The following is a 12,926-nucleotide window of genomic DNA, read 5'->3' as shown; positions in this document are numbered from 1 at the left end:
ATTGGCACTCTTGCTTTCTTTGTTCTCTGTTTAATGAAGGGCATTGCTTTTTCCTTGCCCAATGACAACAAAAAGATAAAACACCCAACTGAAAATGTGCAGCATATATGCAGACACTTCTAACTACACACATACACACACACGCACACACACCATGGCCACCAGGCACATGAAAAGGTAATCAACATTATTAGACATCAGGGAAATGAAAATTAAAACCACAATGATATATTACTTCATTCCCACTAGAATGACAAAAATTAAAAACACTGACAATACCAAATTTTGGGAAGAATGTGGAGGCACCGGAACTCTCATGCATTGCTGGTCAGTGTGTAAAATGGAGCCACTGAGTTGGATGCACCATGAGCTAATTTTTGAATTTGAGTGATGACTACACACAGATTCATTATTCTACTCTCCCTACTTTTGTGTATGTATAAGATGTTCCATAATAAAAATTTCAAAAGAAAAAAAAGTGGACTTTTGTAACCAAGGAAATGACCTTGATTCTAAGGAAAATGACTTTATTTTTCCCAGTCTCAACAATCAATACCAATCAGTGATCTTGGCTGTTTTAAACTCAGGCTGCACATTAAAAACTTTTTAAAAATATCAATCCCAGTGGCTCATGACTATAATCCTAGCACTCTGGGAGGCCAAGGCGGAAGGATCACTTGAGCTCAGGAGTTTGAGATCAGCCTAAAGAAGAGTGAGACCCCGTCTCTACTAAAAATAGAAAAAATTAGTCTGGCATGGTGGTGTCCCAGCTACTCAGGAGGCTGAGGCAGGAGGATTGCTTCAGCCCAGGAGTTGGAGGTTGCCGTGAGCTAGGCTGATGCCACGGCACTCTAGCCTGGGCAACAGAGTATAGACTCTGTCTCAAAAACAAACAAACAAAAAAATGTGTGTGTACATGTATGTATGTATGTGTGTGTGTGTGTGTGTATATATATATATATATATATCCCAATCCTAGGCCCTACTCTGGACTGATTAAATCTTTATCTCTGGGAATTGGGCCTAAGCACAATATTTTTTTAAAGTACCCTGGAGATTCTAATGTTCAGACATGGTTGAGAACACAGATAAAAATAATCTTAACTCCTTGTTGTTTCCCATGCCCTGTTTGGATGTTGTAACAGTGATGAACCTACAAGAAACATAACTCACCCCATACCTTTAAAAATGTGGGCAAGATGAAAGAATCAACAGACAGCCAGTAGGAAGCCATTAATACTCCTGGAAATGAAGGGATAAGCTGTAGAAATCATGTGATCAGAACCCAGTGAGGGTGGAAGCTGTGGAAAAGCCCTAGTCATGGATGTGACAAGGTGCCGAAGCAGAGAGGGAGAGTGACAAGTGCCCTGAACTCCCTCTCCTCCCATCATCCAGGATGGCGGGGAAGCCTGGAGGGACACACTCTGCAGGAATAAACCTTCCAGGGTGGACGGAGTAGGCCAGACACTGGCGGAGCATGTGGAAGGGACGGAGCTGGGCTGGCTGACAAAGAAGCGTCAGCCATTCCTGCTGCCTGTCTGGCCTGTCCACCCAGCACCTAACCTCCCACCTCCTCCTTGCCCACTGATGACTGGAGGAACAACTGAGTCATTCGCTTGGACCCACCAATGAGGGACAGCCCAGAGGCTGGTCTCAGGGGTGGCCTTTCCGCTCTGCAGAAACTATACATCGGTCACAAAAAATTTAAGTCAGCACTCTGTAGGAACTGCAGAATCACAGGCTGTCTCACCAGCAGAGAATTGCCCTCTGATTTCCCTTTCACGGCCACTTTTTTTTTTTTTTTTTTTTTTTTTTTTGCATAAAGAACAGATTGTACAGTATTGCTTTCAATGAGTGTATCTAGAAGTGTGGTATAAAAATCTCACTATTCGATCCGGAAAGGTCTAGGGGACATCATCTAGCCTAGCCCCTCATATTTCAACAAGCAAACTAAGACCAGAGAGGTGAAGGGACTTGCTCATGTCACTCGTCTTGTTAGGAGCACGGTCTAGACATTCTGACTGCAAGCCTGGAGCTTTCCTCCCTGAACCGCACAGCCTCTCAAGGTGTCACCTTCTCAGCCAGCCAAAATTGCACCCTCAGGGTAGCAAGAAAACGTGGGCACCTGCCGCTTACATTTTACAGTTCATCTCCAAATGTGACTTCCCAGATCTTTTTCATGGCGATTACTTGGTCTGTCTCAGAGGATGGAGTTTTTAAAGCTGAGAAAAGAAATAACTGCCAAAAAGCTTCCGGCTGGCTCCCCTGAGAGGCGCCTGATGCAGAAGGCAGGTGCTGAGTGGGCCGCCAAAGGCAGCGCCAAGTTGTCTCAGGCAGGCATGCGTGAGAAGGCAGCAGGCTCCATTAGCCTCCTGATGAAAATCTAGTCAGCGCCCGGCCCAGACCACTGCGCCCGGCATGCACTCAGCCTGCAGCCAGCGAGCTGCGGGATCAGCAAAGCCCACTGCAGTCTTCCACCCCGCCTCCACCCCCTACTCACCCCGACACACCCCGTGCTAAGAGCCCTGTGGCAGGGCAAAGGCTTATGCAAGGGCCTCTTCCCTCTTGAGCTGGGCGTCTCTGTCCTTGTTGGGCACGAGTGGTGGAAGACACAGAAGCAGCAGGTTCCATGGACCAGGAAGCTTGGGCAGAAGTCAGGGAGGGACGGGCCAGTGGCTGAGGGCAGTTCTTCTAAAATAAGATGAGCTCTCATGCATCTGGGATACCTGAGTGGGGGGCAGGTATCCCTGCAGCCCACATCCTGGAAGCTTCTACCACCGTCTTGTCGGTTCTTTTTAAAGCACATCACAATTTGGAATTATAAATTCATTTGTTTGTTTATTCATTTATTACCTGTCTCCCCCACCTGACCAAGTTCCAAGAGGTCAAGGATTGTTTTGCCCAATGCCGAGGACAGCACCTTATACTTAGTAGGCACTCAAATAAATATCTGTTGGAATTGTTGAATAAATGGATGACACTAGGAAACACGCTTATGACTGGAGAGAGGCAAAACACTTGCGGGGGCAAACAAACTCTTGCATTTGTAAGGATCCATTGGAGTGTATTCACTTGCCTGCAAAACTGGGACTCCACTCCGCCCTGTAAGATGACAACAGCTAACATCTGCATAGAGCTTTACTGATCTTGAAGCCCTTTCATATCCACTATTTGATCCTCCCCAAAACCCTCTCAGTTTTATCTTTTTTTTTTGTTGTTATTACTTATTTTAAAAATGGAGAAGTCATAGTTCAAAGAAGGTAAATAGTTTACCCAAAATAACTGCATTAATACGTAGGGAACACTTATTCTACTGCCAAATCTAATGCTCTTCCCTCTCCCCTTATCGTGATCCTAGCTCTGAACATACACCAGGTACTATTGTTCCATTTTTGCAGAAGCTAAACAGGGGCTCTGAGAAAATACTGGCTTTACTAGCAGAAGTTAGGTCTACAGCAAGAGCCAAAACTCCTCCTTAGATCAAAGGATTTGAAAGGAGAAAAGGGGGAATTGAGGAGTAAAGGAGTATGTAATCTTCCCCTGGTAGAGAACGAAAAAAGTGAAATAGAGAGAAAAAAGGCGGGTGATTCTGGCCCTGTGATTAAACACCAACTACAGTGGCAGCTAATCCTCCATTTGGCCCCAGATAAGGCAGTAGGTATGAGCTGGTCACCAGGAAAGGGCAGTCCACTCCTCAGGGACCTCATGTTTGCAATCACTGCTCTTCCTTTGTTCATCGAACCCCTTCCTTTTGAAGGGCAAAGTGCTTGACATATAATAAAACTATTGTTGTTATTAATAATGCCAACACTTCAGATTTACATAGTTCCATTCCTCCTAAGTCTTTAAAGCCTTCCACATATACTGTCTAATATTCCCTTAGAATTTTTATAAGAAAAACACTCCCCAGATGCTATGTAAATGCATTTAAAAGCTCTTTAAAACATTTAAACACATTTTAGCCTTATCTATGCTCTCTTTCCCCTGTCCCAGCTTAGCACATTTCCATTTTGATTATCTATCTTTAAAACACCAATTTCCAAAATAGAAACCTACAAGAGCAACTGTAAACTTCCAATCTCTAGCCAAATTCCTCCTTCCTTTTCAGACCTCTGTTACAAGTCACCTTCTCTCGCTGAGGCTTCAAAAATAGCACAGGACTCACCTGCCCCCTCCCATCCTCTCTGCTATTCTTTCTGTTCCTGGTGTAGCTAAGCGGTGGAAACAATAGTTAACATGCATTAAGTACCTCCTCTGTCCTTGGCACTATGCTCATTGTTTTACATACATTGTCTCATTTAACTCTTGTAGTAGAGACTTCTAGTTGCCCCCCAGTGTCCACAGTAATAGAAACTTTAGCTGGGCACACAGCTACGCAGAGCAAAGACTATATTCCCAGCCTTCCTTGCAACTAGGTAGAGATATATGTCTATTTTCTGGGCAGGAAGTAAAAGCATCCTGCAGAAGTTTCCAGAAACACAATGCCATCCTCAAGCATGTTTTTCTTCTCCCCTTCCTTCACAGAGATCCCCATGAATTTTTATAGTCTAAGAACCTAAAGCATAATACATTAACAACCTCCTCTTCATTCTTTCCTGACAATGCTTCAGGGATTGCTCCCTATTCCTTGATTTCTCCACCTTCCCCTTCATATATTAATATTAACGGTCTTTGTTCTCTCCTTCTTAGACCAACCTCAACTTAAAGGACAGAAGCCCACTGACTTCAAACAGGCTAGAATAATTTTCCTCTTATCCTTTTCTTCCTGGGACATTACAGATCCTCCCCCTCCCTTCTCCTCTTTCCATTCTTGTATAACACCACTCTTCACCAGGCCCTATCCTGCCTCCCGGAAGAGACAGCCAGATAAAATCCTTGTGACTCTGCCTATGTTTGCATCTGCTGACACCCATACTCCCCCATCTCGAGACCTTGTTCTGTTTCTTCTCAGTACTTACCTGCTGGCCCACATTATCTCACCCACTTCACATTTTCTCTTCTCTCCTGACTGCTATAGCCATACTGGCTTCTTCCCACAATCCTCATTAAATTAAGAAGACAGACACGTATTATTATCCCCATTTTACCAATGGGAAAATGGAGGCAGAAAGAGATGTGGGGATTTGCCCAAGGTTGCACAAAAGAAGGTAGGTGACGCCGTATCTTTGGAATCCCAATCAAAGACCACCCTACTTCTTTCTCTGCATCTTTTTTCTTTCTCTCAAACATCCTCCCAGATTCCCCAAAGCCCATCCAGAAGGCAGAAACTCTTACTTCAATTTATAGGCATAGAGACAGTGACTTCTCCAAGATCCCTCATTAAGTCTGTGCTGAAACTGAAGCCAAGTGGTCTTCACTGCATTCGTCCTATGCTCTATCCACTACCACATGATACCAGACAGCTCAGGAGGTGATTTTTTGATTTATAAAGACTGTGGTTTATGTAATTTCCAGGTATGAAGAGGAGATGTGTATCATTTTAAATAGCGGGTCCCTCGATACTAAAGAAGACATACCCATAAAAATTCATGAGAATCCATGAGTTGAAGAAAAAAAGAGCCTTGACTGGAGCCCTACCATTCACCAGCTCAACAGAGGACAAGAGCTCAGGACAAGATACCAAGTAGTCTGTGTGGTGAATAAGACCTTTCCCTTCTGTGGTGAGTGCTTTCATCCTCTGCATTAGAATCCACTAACACCAGGCACTCAGGCACCCCCGGGATATTGAGGGTCACACAGAAGCTGCAACAGCATTGAGAAGGCTTCCTCCAGGGTTGGAAGTGGGAAAGCAGGGCTTGGTTTATTCTCCTCAGTCAACCAAGATTTGTGGAGTAAAGGGAAGCAGATGGAGACAGAGAAGTCACTACTTCGGGAGGCCTAGTGTCTTAGCTGTCTTTGTACCCCTAGTTTTATCACCTACAGAAGGTCCTAAATATTTGATAAATAAGAGAAGAAGAGGAGTAAAATGAGAGTGGGACTAGGAAGGATTTGACCACACATCCCATATGGGGTGAGATGGCTCCAAATTCAACATTTTGATATTTGTGTCTACATCAGTGGTCCTAGATACCTGAAAGGCTAAGACTTGAGAATACCAGATTTTCCTTCTTATTTCACATGGTTTCACATGTTACATTTTTAAGTGCATTTTCATACATTCTATTATATATATATATATATATATATATAAAATAATGTATTTCATACATTAATTGTTATACCAAAAAATAACCAATAAAGGTCACAAAAATCACAATTTTACTGTGAAAGATATGACATGCAGAGATATTCAAATAGCAGATTCCACATTTTCTGACCCCAAACCTGTGCTCATTCCAGGATCTGGTACACAAGAAACTGGACACTGTAAGGTAGTCAGCCACAAAGAGAGGGATTGAACCACCCAACATCACATAGTGAAGAGATGCATATCACACCATCAACTTCCATCTTTTGGAGAGGGATGTTAACATATAACCCTAACTGTTGGCCCTTAAATGGCCCAAGGCAGCCCAGTAGCACATTTGAAAAAATGAAGAAGTGCAAATGAGTGTCTCCAAGAGCCAGCCAAGAGGGGTGAAGATGGAAAGCCAATAGATAGTAATGTTCCCAAATTGGCAAGGTAGGGATAAGAAAAAGCAGAAAACTAACATTTCTTGAGTGCCTACTGTGTGCCCAGCTCTGAATAGATACTTCACATACATTATGTCTTAAATACTCACAACAATGCTCCACAGTTAGTATCAGTAAGCTATTTAACAGATAAGAAAACAGAAGCTCAGGGAAGTTATCTCAACTGTCTGAAGTAAGACAATTAGAAGACAGCAAAGCTGTGATTCAAACTCAGATCCATAGGACTCCAAAACCCACCCTCTTTGTATTCTTTATTCTGCCAAATCATAAGGATATTACCTAAATACCAGGGCCACCATAGAGATAGAGAAATGGCATAAAATGGAATTGCTTGTGTAGGGGCCCCTGTCAGTTGGGTACCCAGCATCTGTCCTCTTCTTCCCCTTTCCTAAAGAAACCCCAATTTTGTTCAACTATCCATCATTTTTCATGTAGCCCATGTGACTCAGAGACACCCCATTCCTAATTCTGGGTATAGATTCTGATTAGTCTAAACCAACAATGGATGGCATTTTCCTGGTGACTTTTACTGATAACAGAGTGGGCATATGATCTAAAATTGGCCCAATAAGATTAAATAGAAGAATTTATATTCTGTAGTTGAGGAACCATCTCTGCTTCACTCTCTCCCCTCTCTTCCACCATCTCTCTATCTTCATCTCCTTCTCCCTGTCTGCTAATGCATGAAATCAAGGGCACAAGCTTTCCCAGTTTCTATTGGCAGCTATCTTGTGACAAAGAGAAGAACAAGCCTGAAGATGAAATAGTGCGTGGATGACATATCACACATATGGAGACAACCTGGCTTCTTGATATTTCTGATGCACTGAGTCAGTCAACTCTGAAGCTTGCCTTATTTATGGACTTACTGTTATAAAAGGTAATAAATGTCCTATTTGCTTAAGCCAGTTGAATCAGAATTTATGTTACTTGCAGGCAAAATCCTTCTAACTGATATCTTTTGTAAAGACAGAAGCAGCAAAAAGCTAAGAAAATGACTCAAGTTGGGATAGGAGTGGCTAATGAGGAAATGAGAGTTTGGCTCACTAATACTTGCCCTGTAATTGAGTACAGATGCTCCTCAGTTTCTGATGGGGTTATGCACCAATAAACCCATCATAAATTAAAAATATTCTAAGTCAAAAATACATTTAACACACTAACCTACCTAATAGTATAGCTTAGCCTAGCTTACCTTAAATGTGCTCAGAACATTTACATTATCTTGCAATTGGGAAAAATCACCTAACACGAGGCCTATCTTGAAATACAGTGTTGAATATCTCATGTAATTTATTGAGTACTGTACTGAAAATGAAAAGCAGAATGGTTGTATGGGTACTGGAAGTATGGTTTCTACTGAATGCATATAGCTTTCGCACCATCATAAAGTCAAAAATTCATAAGTGGGACCATTGTAAGTCTGAGACTGTCTGTAGTTTGAAACCCATCAGTGCTCATCAACACTGAGCACTGCGGCAGCACCACGGACAGCGTCCCCCTGACCTCTTGTGTTCTGTCCTGATGGCTTCCAGGTAACCTTGGATTTGATAGCCAAAGGCCAGGATTCATGCCATACAACCATGGGGACTAAGAACAGTTTAAACGGGTTTCAATTAAGTAGTTAGAAGCTGAGATGAAACCCTTGATGAGTTAGGAAAATCCTCGCACTTTGTGGTTGTGTAAGATAGCGGTTTGGTTGAGCAGAAAAGCAGCTTCTGAGTAAGTGGGTGAGAGGAAGAAGACCACACCCCTATGATGTGGGTTAGTGTGGGGGGGGCATTGATTCTCAGTTTTGTAGGTCCAGGAATGCCTGAGAATAATTAGAGGTACGAGAGAAGGATAACGGATTAAAAGGAGGCTTACAGTAAGGGAAGAGAAGGGAGCCCAGGAGCTAAAGAACTCTATTACCTTCTGAGCATTTTTGATAGCCTGAAGGATCTGGGATCTCCCAAAGGAGAAAAAGTTCCCAGCAAAGCAGAATAAAGACAAGTTCTGGACCAGTGTTTTACACACACTTCCCACAATAGTTGCAGTATAGAGGCACTTCTTTAGGCAGTGTGTAGGCTGCAATCCACTGCTGGAAAGTTGAAGAGGAAGGAAAGGGAAAAAACAGACAGAAGCCCTCAGTTATGGGCACGAATGATTCATACTCTGGGTATTCCTAAACAAAAATCTGAGAGAGTTTCAGGGGACTAAGTTCATGCAGTTATGATGTGGGTACCCATAGCTATCAATTTTTAGGTATTGATTAGTATGTGATCATATTTTGGTTCACAGGGTGCTGAATCCTGAGACATCTGGACTGCAGTAGTATTCCCAGGGTGACCAACTCATTCCAGTTTTTCTGATTTTAACAATGAAAGCTCCCTACCCTGGGAAGTCCCTCAGTCCCAGGAAGACTTAAATGTTTGGTCACCCCCTAAGAATTCCCTACCCACTCAACTCTTAGACTGAACATACCCCACATTGGCCATTTTCCTAGTCTACATCACAATGGTTCAACAAGACCCAACAAAAATAAAAACTAATAATTCTCACTGCCCTGAGCCTCATTTGAGCTCTTGAAATTATGCTATTACTCTAGTTATAAATCAAGAAGCATCCTAAGAGGAAGAAACTTGGACCCAGAGAAGTGAGGGGGACAGTGGATAATAAGGAAACGGCAAAATCGCCAGTGTACTAAGTACCGCATACCAGATGTCAACCCTTGCTTACTTTGGGAAGCTGCCAAGAACCTAATGAGCAAAAGAAAGTCTAGTTCAGATGCCTCTTAAAAAGAAATGAGCCAGGGAACAATTAAAGGCCTTGAATGAGCAATTAGCCCAACTGGCAAAGACTTATAAATCCTCCTTCGATCAAAACAGTTCATTGAAATTATCAGCCTTTGGAGGGAAATTACTCTTTTTGAAATTAGTGAATGTGTCATTAGGGTGATGAAGAGCTACAAGAAAAAGGTCAATAACACACTTATCCAGAAAGAAGAGGTATAAATGCTTTATTCAAAGCCACAGTAATTAAATCAACAATATATTTAGCCAACATGCGATCCTTGAACTATTATGTTGAATATAACAGGGTATACTCTGTTCTAAGTTATCTTGGAACAGACAGGTTATACACCAAACCCAGCCAAGAAAAATAAATGCTTATGTAAACCAAATAGTTTGCTATGGTCACCCAAATTCAGTGCTTAGAATGAGCACTGAAATAGAGGTGCCCAGATACCAAATCAAATTTGGTCTATTTATACATTGACTGATTTAAAGGCATCCTTTTTTCCATGTTCATTGTAGAATATATATTTACGTAACCTAAACTTTCATAGCCCCACAATATGCTGAAATAATAAAAAAATAAAAATAATCTTAGCCACTTTAACTGCACTGTTTAAGATATTCCGATAATTTAGACCAGTGGTTCTCAAACGGAAGCAAGTTTTTCCCCTAGGAGCCCTTTAGCAATGCCTGCGGACATTTTTATTTGTCACATCTGGGGGTGGGGGTGCTACTGGCATCTAGTAGGTAGAGACCAACGATGCTGCTAAACATCCTGCAATGTACAGAATGGCTCCGACAATAAAGAATTACCCAGCCCAAAATGGCAATAGTGCCACTGTGAAGAAACTTTGATTCAAACATACTGTCATTTGAAGTTTGAATTTGCTCTACTTATAAAAAGAAAGGCTTTCTTGACAAATTAATAGCACCAGCATAATAAATGGAAATGTTCTTTTAATTGAGTAACCAAATGACAGTATTTGAGAAATTTTCTTGCATGTTAACATCGAGTATAAAAATGACAATTTTTTTGTCTTTTCTTTAAAGCAGTCTGTCAGGGGTTTTATTGGCAATTGTTCATCAACTATTAGTTCTTCAAAGTATTAACTTTACATATTCATTCAAATTTGTCATACTTTGAACATTTTTACTTATTAACTAGGTATCTCCACGCCACTGAGCCAATTATTCAAAATTAGTGAGATTTTTTATTATCATAATGTATTTGTTTTCTATTATATATAGAAAGAGAAATAGAGTATAGTTATCCTAAATGCTCACTTCGGCAGCACATATATTAAAATTGGAATGCTACAGTTATCCTAAAATCAGCTAATGTACTCATTTTTTATTTTTAAGCAAATTTCTCTTTAATAAGAACTCAACTAAAAAGGGATTATATAATTTTTATTTTTTATATTTTTATCAGGTTAACTAATCATCCAGCTTTTTTAAAAATATCAAAACAAAACAAACACTTTGTCTCTTTGTTCAAAACTTGACTTCAGGAGGTAAATTTTGGCTGGGGTTTAAGTATATATTCTATTCCCAAGCATTCAACATTTATTACCTGAGAGACTCCTTTGTCAACAGAGCACATATTAAGTCGGTTACTGGAAGCACGTTAGGATTATATATGTTAATTTGCATTTGACAAACTTGCCTCCCCGGTGCCTGCTGAGACACTAGCTAAATGCTCAGCCTGATTTATATTATCAAAACATAAACAGAAAAGCCAAATCCCTACACAGGGCATAAAAACATGAATTACATGATCCAGAGAGTGTTCCCGAGGGAAATGGCAAGTTCCAAGAAAAAAAAAATTATTCCATGGAAAGTCACAACCTTCAATGAGTCACATATTTTTCATCTTGTTAGCTTTCTCCAGAGGGGTGAAGGCGTGTCCTGAGACACAAGAATCACATATATGGTTAAAAGCCAATAATACCATTGTTGTTTTTTATTTTTTTTTTATTTATTTATTTTTTTTTTTTGAGACAGAGTCTCACTCTGTTGCCCGGGCTAGAGTGAGTGCCGTGGCGTCAGCCTAGCTCACAGCAACCTCGAACTCCTGGGCTCAAGCGATCCTCCTGTCTCAGCCTCCCGAGTAGCTGGGACTACAGGCATGCACCACCATGCCCGGCTAATTTTTTCTGTATATATTTTTAGCTGTCCATATAATTTCTTTCTATTTTTAGTAGAGATGGGGTCTCGCTCTTGCTCAGGCTGGTCTCGAACTCCTGAGCTCAAACGATCCGCCCACCTCGGCCTCCCAGAGAGCTAGGATTACAGGTGTGAGCCACCGCGCCCGGCCCCATTGTTGTTTTTTAATTGGGGTTTTAGCTCTGCTATTTGGTTTGAGTGTATAATCTTCGTTTCAACCCCTGAAAGCAAGGATATACCTCCAAGAGAACAAGCTTGGCTCCTAGATTCTGGTGTCACTCTGTCACAGTGCTGACTCTGTGACATTAAGTGCGACCCCCTCCCCCGCAAATCACCCTTGCAAAACTCCTCTTCAGAGCCTGCCACAGACTAGGTCCAGAAGGGCAGTTTGGCCCAGACTAAATATCCACATGTCCTTTTGGCATATCTTATAGACTATTTTGGGGTGGTTTTATGTTTCCAGAAAAACTGAGCCAAAAGCACAGACAGTTCCCATATACAACCCCTTCCCCTGCCTCAGTTTCTCCTATTATTGACATCTCACACTGGTGTGATACATCTATTACAATTGATGAACCAATATTGATATGTTATTATTAATTAAAGCCTACAGTTTACATTAAAGTTCACTCACTGTGTTGTAAAGGCTTCATGGATTTTGCCAAATGCATAATGTCATGTATCCACTATTACAGTATCACACAGAATAGTTTCACTATCCTAAATATGCCCCCTGCTCCAGCAATTCATCCTTTCAGCAACCCCTGGCAACCACTGATCTTTTTATTGTACTTATATTTTTGCATTTTCTAAAATGTCATATAATTGGAATCATACCGTATGCTGTCTTTTTTAGACTGATTTATTTCACTTAGCAATATATAAGGTTCACCCGTGTGTGTGTGTGTGTGTGTGGTTTTGTTTTGTTTTGTTTTGTTTTTTTGGCTATATAGCTCATTTTTTATCATTGAATAATATTCCATTGTATAGATATACCATAACTTGCTCATCCATTCAACTATTGAAGGACATCTTGATTGCTTCCAAAATTTTACAATTATGAATAAAGCTACTATAAACATTTGTATGCCGGTTTTCGTGTGACCATAACTTTCAAGTCACCTGTATAAATACTTGGGAGTGTGATTGCTGAATCACATGGTAAGACTATGTTTACTTTTGTAAGAAACTGCCAAATTGTCTTCCAAAGTGGCTGTATTACTTTGCATGCCCATCAGCAAGAAATGAGCGTTCCTGCTGCTCTGCATACTCCCCGGCATTTGGTGGTGTTAGTGTTTTGGATTTCAACCATTCTAATAGTTGTGTAGTGCTATCTCTTTTTTTTATTAT

This window comes from Eulemur rufifrons, chromosome 19 (assembly GCF_041146395.1).
Source record: "Eulemur rufifrons isolate Redbay chromosome 19, OSU_ERuf_1, whole genome shotgun sequence".
Lineage (NCBI taxonomy): Eukaryota > Metazoa > Chordata > Mammalia > Primates > Lemuridae > Eulemur > Eulemur rufifrons.
The sequence above is the reverse complement of the archived record's forward strand: the minus strand, read 5'-3'. Positions refer to the sequence as shown.